The 15,908-nt window shown below is 40.6% G+C and overlaps 2 long non-coding RNA genes across 2 annotated transcripts in view; both read left to right on the top strand.

The window, feature by feature from the left end:
* The window catches only part of LOC117953222, a 2,905-nt gene extending 1,133 nt beyond the window's left edge, over positions 1 to 1,772 (top strand). The window contains exon 2 of the long non-coding RNA XR_004658584.1: positions 1,693 to 1,772. This is a non-coding gene — a long non-coding RNA (uncharacterized LOC117953222). The remainder of the gene's footprint in view (positions 1 to 1,692) is intronic.
* A 1,912-nt stretch (positions 1,773 to 3,684) lies between these two features.
* On the top strand, positions 3,685 to 4,914 carry LOC117953220. The gene is made up of 3 exons (XR_004658582.1): positions 3,685 to 3,830; positions 4,503 to 4,657; positions 4,853 to 4,914. It is a non-coding gene; the product is annotated as an uncharacterized LOC117953220 (long non-coding RNA).
* The last annotated feature ends 10,994 nt before the right edge of the window (positions 4,915 to 15,908 follow it).

The following is a 15,908-nucleotide window of genomic DNA, read 5'->3' as shown; positions in this document are numbered from 1 at the left end:
CAGATGTCAGGGCGACAGGCCTGTAGTCATTTAGTCCGGAGATGGAGGGTTTTTTGGGGACTGGGATGATCGTGGAGCATTTGAAGCAGGACGGAACTTCAGATAGCTCCAGAGATCTGTTGAAGATCTGAGTGAAGATGGGGGCCAGCTGGTCTGCACAGATTTTCAGGCAGGATGGTGACACACCGTCTGGGCCAGGAGCCTTTCTGGTCTTCTGCCTTTGGAAGAACTGGTGCACATCTACTTCACAGATTGTGAGTGCAGGGGAGGAGTCAGAGGGGGGTAGTTGACAGTGTACAGGTGGGGGAAGGTGACTGACTGAAGTGTGAGTCTGTGAGTTGGTGTGGGGGAGGGGTGTGACTGTGGTCTTTTCAAACCTACAGAAGAAACTGTTCAGCTCCTCAGCCAGTCGTTGAGAACCAGCAGTGTTGGGGGATGGTCTCCTGTAGTTAGTGAGTGACTACAGGCCTCTCCACACTGACCGAGGATCGTTGTTTGAAAAGCTGTTTTTCAGCTTTTTAGCATAGTTCCTCTTAGCTGCTTCGATCTCTTTGGTCAGTGTGTTCCTGGCCTGGTTATACAGGACTCTATCCCCACTTCTGAAGGCCTCCTCTTTTTTTTTTTTTTTTTTTTTTTTAAAGATTATTTTTTGGGCATTTTAGGCCTTTATTTGATAGGACAGTTGAGAATGTGAAAGGGGCGAGAGAGGGGGAGTGACATGCAGCAAAGGGCCGCAGGCCGGATTCGAACCGGGGCCGGCTGCGTCAAGGAGTAAACCTCTATACATGGGCACCGGCTCTACCAACTGAGCTATCTGGGTGCCCGAAGGCCTCCTCTTTTGACTGACGGAGCTGCCTGAGTCTTGCTTTGAACCAGGGTTTTTGGTTGTTGTACGTGCAGTAGGTTTTTGGCGGCCCGCTCGTCCTCACAAAAGCTGATGTAAGATGTCACAGTGTCAGTTAGTTTGTCCAGATCAGTGGCTGCAGCCTCAAAACACTCCAATCAGTACAGTCAAAGCAGGCCTGTAAATCCAGCTTTGACTCGTTGGTCCACCTTTTCACCCTCTTTACAACAGGTTTAACAGATTTTAGTTTCTGCCTGTATGTCGGGACAAGATGAACCAGACAGTGATCAGAGAGTCCCAAGGCTGCACATGGGACAGAGCAATAGGAGTCCTTTAATGTAGTATAGCAGTTGTCCAGTATATTCCGGTCCCTGGTGGGACACTTAATATGCTTTTCTATTCAAAAAGGTTTTTTTCCAGATTAGAGTTTTTACAGGGAAGTTGGGAATTCTGCAGGTTGGGTATTGAGATCCTCACAAATGACGTAACAATAAAATCAATTAACTTGAAGTATTTGGGGATAAAATATAGGGACATTCTGAAATAAATACAGAAATCTCAGCAGGGAGACCATCTTAAAGAGTAACCACTACAATGTTGTGGTCGCCTGCAACAATCCGGTTCATGTTAGAAAGCTCAGGTAGCATATAGCATATATATTAGACCAAAGTAACTTCCAATAAGTTCATTCAACCATGAAGGTACGGACTCAGGAAAGCTAGATTAGTGAATACATGGACTTCAAATAAGCCAAAGTTCAAGGTGCCACATGTAAGTGCAACATACACTGTAAGTGAAATTCCTTTTATCTTTCAAAACATGCTGATAATGTGCCCCCATGGTCACAGAACTGCCCAGAAAAATGACATTGTGAAAGCCTACAGGAGACTGGCACAAAAGTGGTATCCTGACATGTTCCAGGATCCATTTAAAAAGAAGGCTGAGAGGAAGTTCTGTAGAGTCAGTGGAAAGTTGTCGTGATTTATTGTATAGCGGTATTGATCATCAGCTTAACTAAAATGTTGGAAGATTATTTTTTACTTTTATAACATAATGGTAGTGTGTCAGTCAGTTTTTTTTTTTTTAAACAATCTACTGTATTTGCACACAACACACTAGGCACTGATTTCTAATTCAAAAGCATGAGTGTGAGTGTATGAATGTATTTTAACTTTTGTTCCGGCATGTTTTTTTCTAGCCATGAGAGCCCCATACGACCAAGGTAGGACCCCATGAATATGAAAAATGCAGCAGGGTCATCGTCATCAGCACTAACATGGAGGATCCGAGGGCTTCCAGGTTCTCAACCTATTTAGCTCTAGACCCTTCAACTTTGTATTCAACTTCAACTGAGGAATCTCATCCAGCACAGAAGGAGCTTATTTTCATTTTTTCGGAACGTCAGGAATGCCATAAATCTCACAAAAAATATGAAAAGTCTTTGGAGATTAGAGTCCATCGTAACAATATGTTTTAAAAGCATAGCAAAGCCCAGACACTGGTGGGGGTGAAGAAGGATCACTAGGGACCAAACCAAAGGGCCAAGGGGGCGGTCAGCCGACCAAGACCCAGGGTTGAAGGGGAGGAGGCGGGTCACACTCTAGTCCTGCAATGACAACTGACAACTGCAGAGGAGAGACCACATTTCAAACAGGGATCTCCTGCTGTGATTGGCTTGTGAAATACATGCTAAATCTGATTGGTTTAAATGAAAAGTGAATGCATGGTTGAATCTGATTGGTTACAAAAAAGTGAATGCATAGAATAGTGATGTGAAAATGGTATTGAAGTCTTCCTTTAAGAATTTAGGCTGAGCTCCATTATACGTAAAATTATAGCATTTGCATTTTTTATTAGGTTTTGTACTCCCATTACCCTAAATGTGTCCATGGTCAAACCCAAAGAAGCCTGTAATTATAATCACAGACATGGTGTTATGGGATCCCCCATTGTTTTTCTTCTCCCTCTCTGCTCTTCTTAGGGGATTCTGATTTGATAATTAGTGGGTGGCTCCACCCCCTGTACTTAAGGAAGACTGGAGGACAAGGATGTCCCTCGACAGCCTATAATCTTAAGAATTTGGCACAAGGTAGTTACATGCTGAAAGGTTTACGCAGAGTTTGATTTGGACCACAGGGTAAGACCCTGGGGATGGTTCAGTGGACCGGGCCGGAGACGGACAGGAGATGGCAGATGGAAGTGACAGATCAGGAAGTAAGATTGGAGAAATGGAAGTAGGTGGAGGGAAGAATTATGGTCCGAAGGATAGGGGCCAGTGGTGGAAAAGTTGAAGAAATTGCAAGAAAAACAGTGCAGCAGAATGACACTGGCAACAAAAAGTGCTAGTTGTCCCGACTGGCCGAGTGACGAACGCTGGAAGGGTCTGGGTCCAAATACGTGACACAGGCAGGAGCTGACTATGTAAAAGTATTTAATAGAACAACACAAAATCCAGGCTTACGTGAGAGAAGAAAGGGTAGAAATCTGAAATAATAAAATCCAAACCGCTTGAAAAGATCTTAAACGAGGATACAAAGAACAAACACATGGAACAAGCACGAACACGCAGTGTAAAACAACGATGACATGACCTGGGGTGCTTCTCATGTTGCTTAAAGGGGTGATAGAATGGTTGTATAGAGTACATCACGCTGTTCCTTAATGTCTCTTGATAGGGTATGTAACATTTGTTGGGCTGAAAATGTTCATTTTGCTGTTCTTTTGGCCCTCATACCACCCTGCTAAATTGACCTGGCTTGAAACGAGAGGTGTTCTGCCTTATATGGTCTGCTCATGAATATTTAAATAAGCTGCGCGCTGATTGGTTGGTGTGCTACAGGACCAACAACACTCACTAAAACATTCAAGGTGGCGATAGCATGGAGACTTTAGCTGTTGAACGGTATCTGTTTGAGCCTGAATCAGAGGAAGGATCTGATGTAGAGGAGCAACCTGCCAGTAGATTGGAAATGACTCCTTCAGACTGGTAAGTTTGGTCATTTAGCATTTACATGCATTTCCAACACAGCCAAACATTACCCGTCCATTGTTATACTAGTGTAATACTCACACTTCAGTGTTGTAGCCAAAGAATAACTTTGTATTAGGCTTGTTTTTAGTATTGTAAGCAACATAAGTTATTAATTTGAACACGGACAACTATTTTACAACTTGTACCCTCGCAGTTTCAGTCAAGATGTCCAGTTGGCTGAAAAGTTAGTGGCCAGTTCATAGAGCTGCTCAGAATCAAAGTCTGTTTTGATTGTGATTATGAGTATATACATTATTTACCATGTAGTAGTAATATTTTATCTTACAACAGTAAGTCCATTTAGCTGGACAAGAGATTACTATTTCTGTTTGTATGCTACGTCTAAAGCATTATTACTACTCTCGCCTGTGTCAGTAGGGAAAAATGTTATGTTGGAATTACTCTCCTGCTGATTAGATCATCTGACTTTGAGATTAGTACCTTCTTAACATGTAGCGATGCATCCATCTTACCTTGGCAGGTGTTCTTGTGGAAACTGTGCACATATGCCCCGGGAGAGAGAAAATATATGTTGCCACTAAATACCTCAGGTAACTAAAACTACTTTATGCTTTCTGCTCATTCAACATTATTTAATAACAACAAGCTCATTGTTTGTTTTTACAGGTCACGAAAAGAATGACCCAGGTTCCTGAGGAGATAACCTGTATGACTCACCATCCTGGCCTTCATCCGGTGTGCCTTAATATATATTCTTTGCTAAATGCAATGAATATTTACAGAGTTGACCATGGCCAGTTGAGAATCAGAGGGATGGAAAGGTGAGGCCAATTTGATATCACTGTTAGCAGTTCTATAATATTACCCTTAATTATTGGTTCAGCATTATTACAAAAACACAGTATTATCAAGACAACAAAATGAAAAACTTTATTTAGTTTCAAAACAATCATCCTTACTCTGAAATCTGAAAGATAAAGAATGTGATTGTCCACTAGACCCTGTTCTCTTTGCAGGCAATGCAGACACATGGTTTATAGGACTTTTGTGAGCTGGTGCTGGGGTTTTCTTTGTAGAATTGTCTGTGTCGTGATCCCCTCTTGTTTCGTGCACTGTATACGGCGGGAGTTTTTGGATGCTTCAGGGCAGTATGTCGGGTTCAGACCTCCCCTTGACTGAACCGTGACACATGGAAGGCCTGTCGAGCTGAGCACACAGGTCCTGGGGTACAGGTATCTGCCAGACTGCTTCCAGATAAGGAAGGGGGTCATGGATGATCTCCTCGAACACCAGTAGCATCAGGTCTAGGACATAGCCTGCTGTGTGTGAAAAGTCATTTTTAGTGCCTATACCAGGGGTATTCAATTAAAATTCTAGGAGGTCCAGATAGAGAAGATTTCGTCAAGCAAAGGTCCGCAACATCACAATGACTAACTTGCGTTATCATTCAGTACCACAGCCTAATAGTTGTATGAAAATATGTAAGTATCCTAGTCAAAAAACTACTGTCAAAATAAAAGTACAATTCAATAATATTTTAACAATATTTATTGTCAGTTTATATATTGAACTGTATGGATCATAAATAATAAGTACTCTAATAAAATAAAGGCTGCATATAAAAGTAAATGATAAATACATCTCAAAATAAAGTGCAAGATTTTATAAAAATTAAATAAAAAGTATAGCTTGAGCTTCCATTTTACTTTTTAGTTACCTCCCTTTCATATCTTAAGTTTGAACAAATTTATAATGTCAACAGCTTTAACACCTCCTTTTCTCTTTATTTCCCTTTGCACTCATGCACTCCTTGACAACCCCTCCATCAGTAAATGGTTTCTTATGTTTACCCAAAATCCAGGCAACTTTAAGGGACCATTTATTAGCACGTTGTTGAGCACTGAATGAATATGTCAGGATTCTGCTGGATCGATCATATTGGGCTTTTAGATTGTTTATTCTCTGTGCCCTCGGTCCCGATGTCAGTGGGTATATTTGGTCAAAAGATTTGTGCTTTGTCTCATAGTGGCGCTTCACATTGCTGCTTTTAATAATTGCGAAAGTAAACTCTCTGAACATATGAGACATACCGGTTTCGAACTGTCCGGGGGAAGAATGAACATGTAAGAATCTGTCCATTCTTGATTGAAAGCTCAGTTTTTGCTGTCCACTTTTCTTTTTTTAGAGCACGCCATGTAAAACGTTGTCTCTTTTGTTTTGTCTCTCCCTGTGTGTGTGTGTGTGTGTGTGTGTGTGTATATCTCACTCTCGCTCGAGTTGCAGTGGTTATCGGAATGCAGATTTGATTGGCTTAATAGCGTCACATGACATGCTTTACAACGCATGCTATTGGTCTGTGAGTTTCCTGGGCAGTGCCAGAGTGCTGAACCAGTACCATACGTGCCAGAAAGGCTGTGCAGGTTAAATTGGAAACGCTCCGCCAGAAGTCAATAATTCTCAAAGATTTATTGGTTTTGATCCGGGTCCGGACAGTACGGCTGCTGGGTCCGGATCCGGACCACGGTCCGCCTAGTGATGACCTCTGCTCTAGACCATTGCATGTGCCTTTTCTAAAAGGCACATGCAACTTGTTTTGTTGAATGACAAAGTTCATAGGGCGTTAACATACCTGCAAAAGGCATCTTCAACACACAATCTAGCATTCAGTTATACCTTTTGTATACAAGCACATTCCTACCTATTGTCCAAATTATTTTCACCAGCCTCCCCCACAAAAGGAAATGCAATTGATTGAGATCAGACCAATCAGTGATAATACAAATGAATAGTTCTATTCCTACTAGAAATAGTTCACTAATGTGTTGGGAAGGCTCACATATTTGATAAAAGTCACTCACTCATCATGGTACATTGTTAGATAACACTGCTCTGCTAAATGCTACCCAGTCACAATGCTACACAAACACCATAAGACATCTCAATCAATCAATCAATCAACATTTATTTATATAGCACTTTACAGCACTAACAGGTGTCCAAAGTGCTTTACATCAACAAGAATAAAACAAACACAACATTAAAAAAACAGACAAAGCATAGAAGCATAGAAAACAGTAAAACAGATAAAGTTACCTATAATCATCAGAAGAAGAGTTGTTGCACCACTACTGTGTATTCTAAATACTATTCTAAATAAGTTTTAAGTTTTGATTTAAAATGAACAACATCCATTATAGTGCAAATGTCTGGTGGGAGCTTGTTCCATAGTTTTGGGCCAGCAACAGCGAAAGCCCGATCGCCCCACTGCTTGTACCTGGACCTTGGGACTTCTAAAGTCCGTAGATCGGAAGACCGTAACAGCAGATTTTGCCCACCCAAAGTTAAAAGCTCGGACAAATACTCTGGGGCAAGGCCATTTAGGGCTTTAAAAACAAACAATGCAATTTTAAAATCCATTCTAAAACGCACCGGAAGCCAGTGTAGAATAAAAAGAACGGGAGTAATGTGTGCACTCCAAGAAGTATTTGTCAGAAAACGAGCAGCAGCATTTTGCACAAGCTGCAGACGTGAGATGGATTTTTGATTTAGACCAACATAAAGAGCGTTGCAATAATCGAGACGTGAACTAATAAAGGCATGAATAGCCCTTTCCAAATCGTGCCTGTTAAGAAAAGGCTTTACTTTAGCCAGGAGACGAAGTTGGAAAAAGAGTGTTTTGACAACATTGCTTATCTGTTTGTCAAATTTCATGCTACAATCAAATGTCACACCCAGATTTTTTACAGGTTGCTTGGCGCATGAAGTCAGAGCTCCCACACTTAAAGTTTGATTGTTTGACATGTATTTTGTACTGAAGATAATACACTCGGTCTTGTCCTCATTCAAAGTAAGGAAGTTCCGAGATAGCCACAACTTGATATCATTAATGCCATTTATGAGGCAGTTTAGTGCAACACTATCAATGGGTTTTATAGGCAGATAAATTTGCAAGTCATCTGCATAACAATGAAATGACAGATTGTGCTTGTCAATTATAGCCCCTAATGGCAACATATATAAAGAGAACAGGATAGGGCCAAGAATTGAACCTTGGGGCACCCCGCAATAGAGAGGTGCAGATGATGAGGAGAAATCACCGATTGTGACAGAGAAAGTCCTACTTGTCAAATAAGAGCTAAACCATTTAAGTGCGGAGCCTTGAATGCCTAGAAAATGCTCAAGGCGTGCAAGAAGGACTGCATGGTCCACTGAATCAAAAGCCGCTGTCAAGTCCAACATCACTAAAGCTATATCACTGTGAACTCTTAACAGCACAGACTCAGTGCTATGACGCGTTTTAAAACCAGATTGAACATTTTCTAACACTGAGTTCTGTTGTAGAAAGACTTGTAACTGATTAAAAAACACTTTTTCCAACACCTTCGAAAGAAAGGGCAGATGTGAGACTGGTCTAAAATTGGACAACACATTGGGATTAAGATTGGGCTTTTTAAGTAGTGGCCTAACCAGAGCATGTTTAAAGGCATCTGGGACAGAGCCAGAACTTAGACAACAGTTTAAAAAGGTAAGTAGACTCAACCCAATGGTGCTAAAAACCTCCTTCACCATCCTGGCAGGAATGATGTCTAAAGCACAGTTGGTAGGTTTCATGTGGTGTACAACCTCAGTGAGCAGCGACAGAGAGACAGGCTTAAATTCCTCAAACATGGCAGAATGCACAGGAACAACAGGTACAGACACATTAAAATCAACACTATCATTTTGCGTGACTGAAGCTACTTTATCAATAAAGTAACAGAGAAACCTTTCACACATACTGGTTGAAACCTCTGTCAACGAAGAGGTATATGGATTCACAACAGAGTTTATAGTGTTGAATAACACCCTAGGTTCATGGCTGCTGTTAGTTATGACAGATGAGAGATAGTTCATCTTTGCCACCTTTAAAGCCTTCTGATACTCTGCAAGACTATCCCTTAACAAGCCCAGAGAAACTTGTAACTTGTCCTTCTTCCACCTCCGTTGCCTAAGGGCCTTCGTGTTGTTGTTTAGCCAGGGGTCCGCTTTAGGTTTGATAGATTTAAAGCGATGAGGCAATAGAGTCTAGGATTTCCACACTTGTAGAATAGAAAGCTGAGAGAATGCTGTCTTGGGAAGATGGTAAAACCAGACCATTGCTGGCATAAAACTGAGAGCCATTGAATTGTGAAGCAAACTCTACCACTGAGGAGGGAGTGATACAAGAATGGAAAAATGCATGTCTTGTGTTTATTTTAGTGTAAGGCAGTGGTCTGAGGACACAGGTTTACTAGGCGGTGGAGGAACGCTGATCTCAAATCTAATGGGGAAGTAATCTGAGATGCCAGAATCTAAAATGTCAGTGACTGAAAATGAAAGTCCAATAGAGATGATAAGATCCAAGGTATGGCCAAGATTATGTGTTTGCCTATTCACACATTGATTAAGAACAAAAGAGTTCAACAGAGTTTTAAAATCATTAGCCAAAGGGTTTGAGGGGGCAACAAACATGAATATTGAAGTCCCCACAGATCAGGAGCTTGTCATATTTTGGAACATCAGCCAGAAATTCAGAAAACTCACGGATAAAATCCCTGTTGAGTTTTGGTGGGTGATAAATGATTGCACACAAAACAGGGGAATCCAAGTCAGCCACCAACAGTTGAATTTCAAAGCTAGAATAGCAGAAAACAGGTAGTAATCTGCATCTATACTCATCCTTCAAGAGTGTGGCCAATCCACCGCCTCGACCTGAAGCTCGCGGGGAGCTGAAAAAAGAGCAGCCGGTGGGGAGGAGCTCCGTGAAGGCGCTGTTTTCACCTGGTTTTAGCCAGGTTTCTTTTAGCAGAAAAAAGTCCAGAGCATTGGTAGTAAAAAAGTCGCTGAGGATGAAAGTCTTATTTGTTACTGATCTGGTGTTGATTACTGCCATGCGAATTGAACGCCTTCCAGACTGTTGGGAAGCCCGACTAAGTGGGCGGAGATTCCTGTGCACACAGCCCCGGCTAGAGAGCTTCACGCTCCGGCAGCGGGGGGAGGCTGGCAGGCAGGTCCACAGTAGGTCGGAGCCACCGGTAACTGTACGTCAGCGTACGCCGCCGATCGTAGCCCACAAACTCCGCAGAAAACCCGACACCTGAAATGTCCGGATCGCAAGAGGAAAGTGAAGCCAGGTAAGCAACAAGCTTGACACGAACTCCGCCTCTCTTGCCGCGTCCCCTGCGGCGATTTTTATTTTTACGGGGTAGCAGGCAAGGTTGACGCCGTAGGTAATCCGGTATGGACGCCAGGAAAGGCGGTGGGGACTTTGACTGCTCATCAGAGCCGTGGATCAGCATTTTCTCCGCCGAATTACCTATAGTTACAAGGGTCAAGCGGTCATACACCAGCAGCGGTGACACATTCTGAGTGATTAGTAGTAGGAGCAGAAAAATTAACAATAATCTCAGCATAGGTAAACGGCGAGCCCCACACAACGGCACCATCTTTTCCACTTTCCATGGAAAGTTCCATCTGGTTTGTAAGAACAATAGAAAGGTTACCTTTGCTTCGTATGTGAGGTCTTAATGTATATTATTATTATATATATATATGTCCATATGAGACAGTTATGTCCCCCGAGATGCCACACTTGGAGTATCTGTTTGGCAAGCTGCATCTTTCGTGCCTTGTCGTGTTCTTGTGATGTACTTGTAAACAGCAAATCAATACACTGCAGTTTATATACACATTGTTTTCACGAGATTGACTAGATATGATATGAATTGATAACGTTTCCAGTTCTGTTGTCAAAGCAAACGGGATGATATAGCTAGCTAGCTAGCTAGCTGAGTAACGTTACAGCTTAGCTAGCAACCAAACTATCATGATTCTACTCAGCTGCAGTTACCTTTCTTGCTGAAATACAATAAAAATTAACCTGCCAAAGTGGGCCAACATGCATGGTGAACTATAGATGTATCTACATGACAACACAGGCTATTGATTCGAATGGAACAGTTAGGAAAATGAAACGTTAGCCTCTTTGCCATTAAAGATGATCAACAAACATTCAGCCTATGCTAGCTACAGGATACGTTAGCATTGCTAATGTTACTGTTGGTGACAAAATCATACTTACAGCTTGTGGTTGGGATGACCATACAGTCGGAACAGAAACAGCAGTTTAACAAATCCTGCTTTAAAATGTCCGAAGTTTTGAAAACTGTCTTTAGGGGAAAATTTAACAGGGATCTCCTTATTAACATCTGCCAAGCCCGTCGAGTGTTTGCTTCCTTGGGAGGACTAAGTGTCTCCATTCCCTGTACAGCCTGGAACACTGCATTTACGACCCTGGTTCATTGTCAATATCCTGGAAAATATTCCAAACTTTCTTCTTAGTAAATCCCGTCAAATAACGAGCAGCGTTCTCAGTCGGACATCTAATTGACCTAACGCTAGCTCCGTTAGGAACCGGTCTCAGGTCAGTGGCCTGTATGTAAATGTTGGGGCGTGACCGTTCTACATCCATGGGCGTGACAAAGCTACAGGTTCTGAGATCCAGACGTCATCTTTTAGCTTTGTTGGGATTCACTCGAAATAAGAGCTTTGAGAAAGCCTTCACAGAGGAGGGACGAAACAAATTCCAGTTCCAGCACACACTCACCTCTGCCATCCGCCCATGCAAACCCTATGTCACTAGGCTTGTTCGAGATAAACTGCGCCTCCCTTGTAAAGTGGACAAGAGCAGGCGGCAGCAGCCGGGGGCGCTAACAAAAAGCTGCAGTAAAGTCGGACAGTTTCAAGCTGAGGTTCCAGCAGCCTAAAAGCTTAAAAGGATGTCAAAGGAATACTCACGTCCTGTTAGCTCCGATCCTGATTTAATAAAATGTTATCAGACCCATATATCAGCTGGTACAGTCTCAGTTGTTTTTATTAAGACAGAGTAGCTGTCAAAATTCTCTACATTTGATCTATTGCTGATGTTAAACAATAGACTTTATATGATCCGTGATCTGAACGGATTAGGTCTCTGACTAAACGTCACTATCAGACACACAACATGTGTACCTAACTAGCATTAATACTCGCTTTAAACAGTCAGATATCATCAGACTACTACATAACCAGTATTAATACACGCTTTAAACAGTCAGATATCAGAGTACTACCTAAATAGTATTAATACACGCTTAACCGCAGACACAACCTTTCTGGATGATGTCACATTACATGACACTGATGTAGTTTTGTTGTTTCATGTTGGTTGTTTTGATTAAAACAACTTGTGTTCCTAAGCTAAAATAAAAGATTATGTTGTTGTACTGATAGTTTTATCAGAAAAGATGTTTATCTATACTGAATCCATACATATACATAAAAGTGGTGCTGTTTAGGAGAGTATTGTAATGTTGGGTAGGGTTAAAATAGTTCTTACCACAAAGAAAAAAGGTTTCCCTGGAAAAAAGGACTCCTCATACGTGTCATATATGTATGAATTTAAAGCTCGCAGTAAACTGGATGATTACCTAGAAACAGTTATGGTGCTTATGGCTCTTTCTTTATATTAAATTGAGAATGTTCTGCCTAATCTCCGCCACCAGATGGCGCCCATATCTATATATTATATTGACAATGTGCTGCCTGAAATCCTTATTGTGTGTTAGTGAGGATATCTACTGAAATGCCCCCCCCCCCCCCATAACAAGGGCGCGTGGTGTGTGAGATCAGAAAGCAGAGGTTAAGTAAAGGAAGTTATGCTGTCAAAAGTTAATTTATATACATAATTATTAAGCTCTCAACATAAAGCTAGAATTTTTCTAATGGAGTTGAGTTTTGTTATTATAAAATGTATTACAAATAAAGCTCCCAAAACCTTTCTCATACTTTAATGGAAAATAATATAAATAATTATATCCACCAGTTTTTATGCACCTACATTGTGTCATTATTAGTTGCAGTGACCAATTGCTACGGCCCCTTCTTTACATTTTGGTGTACTTCTACAGCACTTCAACCCACTTTACATAAAAAAATCCAGAAGGCAGAGGCAGGTAATCTATCTGGTGCACTTTGAATCGAAATTCAGGGGTTAGGTTAGACTTCATTATTCCTTTCTATGGATGGAAATATTTGTGCTGTAGCCTGAACTGTTTTCCACTTCAGCATGTTAACCATGCACACACATGTAGAATCGTTTCCATGGTAGCAGTCAGTAACCCCATTGGATTGTCTTGCTCTTTAATTTTTTTTGGGTGTACTATATTTCTCAGCTCTGGGATGAGTGTGATTGGGCACATTTGATACACTTTATGAGGATATTTCCAATAAATCCCTTGATGATAATTAGGGGCCGAGCAGCGAAGCTTGTTTTGATTTTGGCCACAGACACAATGTCACTGAGCGCTTTTTACTATGGATTCTTCAAGACACGTGATATAAAAAAATGGGAACATTTGTATTTTTCAGGGACACCTCTGACACCTGTATATAGACTAATTTGATCCTACAGTGTTGTTACAGTACTTGCTTCTGCATCATTACAAAAAATAATACAAAATGATTATCGTACAATAAAAGATATAGTGTCTCTTGCATCAAATACATTATGAACAGGTTACTAAGTGGTCTTGAAGAGGATTCTATTGTTCTGTGTCTCATTTGGACTCGGTCCTGACTAGTCCTGATCTTGTATTTGACAAAAGACTACACCACTATTCATCTTATCATCACAACTGCTTTACGTCATTTCTATCCTGCAAAATACAATTCAACAGCTCCATCTTCTGGCAATTCAGCAGAGCATTTAATGAATAAGTAGGGACCCGTATAGTCAATCCAAATTACATCACATAGTGTAAAACATCAATAAAAAGACAGGACATCACATTATAAATAAGTCTAATTTATTATCGTATTTCATGCTACTTACAGTGGGGCTCGAAAGTTTAAGCACCCCAGGTAAAAAGTTATATTAATGTGCATAAAGAAGCCAAGAAACGATGGAAAAATCTCCAAAAGGCACCAAAAGACAGATTAGACTAATATTAGATTAGATTACAATAAATCACAAAAAGTTAGATTTTATTCTAGATAACCTTTTCAAACATAATGTTATTTAAATTCTTTCCAAAAGAACATCATAGTGCTTTATATATTTGTGTCACAGAAACAAGAAATGTTATATACGATCAAATATAAATGGCACTATTGACTAGACAGGAATGTGGGGCTGTTTAGGGACATCTTTTTCTCTGTTCTCTGACCAAACAGAGACATAAATACAAAGATTAAGGAGCTCTTTTGTTGTGTTGGGATGAAATGTTCCCTAAGTTTCATACATGTGTGAATTTAAAGCTCGCATTAAACTGGGGGATTGCCTAAAAACAGTATATGGTGCTTATGACTCTTTCTTTAAATGCAGCAGCATCAGAGAGACACAATACACAACAAGATAAAGCTAAATAACACGGGCCTGTTGCACGAAAGTAAAATAAAGATATCCAGGATAAATAAAAAAGCGCAGCTTCACTTAGTGTGATCTGCTCATTGCGGCTTAATCGGTTGCACGATTGCCAAGCCGGGATGAACAGGTGAAGCTATGTCAAGCCAGGTGTAGATAGCTGGGATAAGTGCACGTTCACGGCTTTCTCAAATAGACCACGTTATCGATCACAGATTTACTGATGCAGAGTTGAGAAGACGCATGCGCCATATGTTTCACCCAATGGGGAGCAGCTTAAATGGAAAGTAACAAGGAGGTGAAGGATTTAATATGCAGAAAGGGAAATACGGCTCTTATCAAACGGAGAGAAGCCGAATAGACCACAGCGGACCCGACTGAATGTGTAGGGTGTAAAAATATCTCCTTAGGCTATAGTCACTCCGCATTTTACAAAGTTGTAGGCTACACTGTGTTTTAATTGCTTTAAATATGCTAGTTTCATGTTTCTGTTTTTATGTGATAAATGTGCTGGTTTTACTGTAAAGTGTCTTTGACTAACCTACCATGTAAAGCACTATATAAATAAAATATATTATTATCCAGCCTTTGCCTTAAAAGTGAGCAGAGGTAATAATGTTCCTCGGGAAATGGACCCTAATGACTCTAGGCTTAATTTCAAACCCTTATTCACAATGCAAGAACATGTTTTACTATGCTATATCTAATTATTTGTAGGCTACAATTAATATTCATGCAGAACAATCAGAAAGGGACAACAACTAGAAAAATAAGTAAGTGACTTCAAAACACGCTGTGAGCATTTGTAATACAATATTCATTGTTTATTCTTCTGACAAGTGACCGCACCAAAATAAAAAGATTAAGAACCATTGCATTGTTCCCGGTGTGATGAATATATACTACACTACGTACTTTATATAGGCCACGTTATTGGACCAGGGATGTGAGACTAATTGAGAAGGTTATGAAACCAATGTAAGCTATAATAGAAAACATTGTGCCTACATATTAAGGAGTAACACAAACTGTCCTTTATTAGAGAAGAATAAGCAACAAGAAAATGAATCATGAATGTATTCTGTGACCAGTCTGCCCTTATTATCATTTGGGAATATCGCTACATTAATATCATCTGGGAATATCACTACATTAACACTAGAAGTGCCGGGATTCCATAACTACTAGACCTGCCATGAGCGGTCATTTTGACCGCTAGATTCCAAACTCTATAATCTGTCATGATAAATACCTAATTGCAATATTAATGCAGGTATTGTGTTAGGATACCTTTAGAAAAACAAAATAACACCAAAATGTACAATTTAACGAGTTTAATTATACACTTGAGTTGCCCAGGTGTTTCAATTATTCATATCGGAATAGTAAAACGTAATTATTTCATTCACCTCTGAAAGTTGTATAAAGTTGTATAAACACGTAGGCAGCCACCTGCCATCTAGCTCCGTGTACCGCTCCTTCAACAGAGCGAGTGCCCGGCGGCTCTTCAGAACGGAGTCCATTCACGCCGTTATAGCTAGCGTTACCGACTCTGGCTTTACCTTTGGCCCATCGGCAGAGATGGCAAAAGTACTCACTTTCCATACTTAAGTAGAAGTACAGATACTTGTGTTAAAAAATACTCTGGTAAA

The sequence above is a fragment of the Etheostoma cragini genome, chromosome 11 (genome assembly GCF_013103735.1).
Source record: "Etheostoma cragini isolate CJK2018 chromosome 11, CSU_Ecrag_1.0, whole genome shotgun sequence".
NCBI lineage: Eukaryota > Metazoa > Chordata > Actinopteri > Perciformes > Percidae > Etheostoma > Etheostoma cragini.
This window is presented reverse-complemented; position numbering and strand designations above follow the sequence as displayed.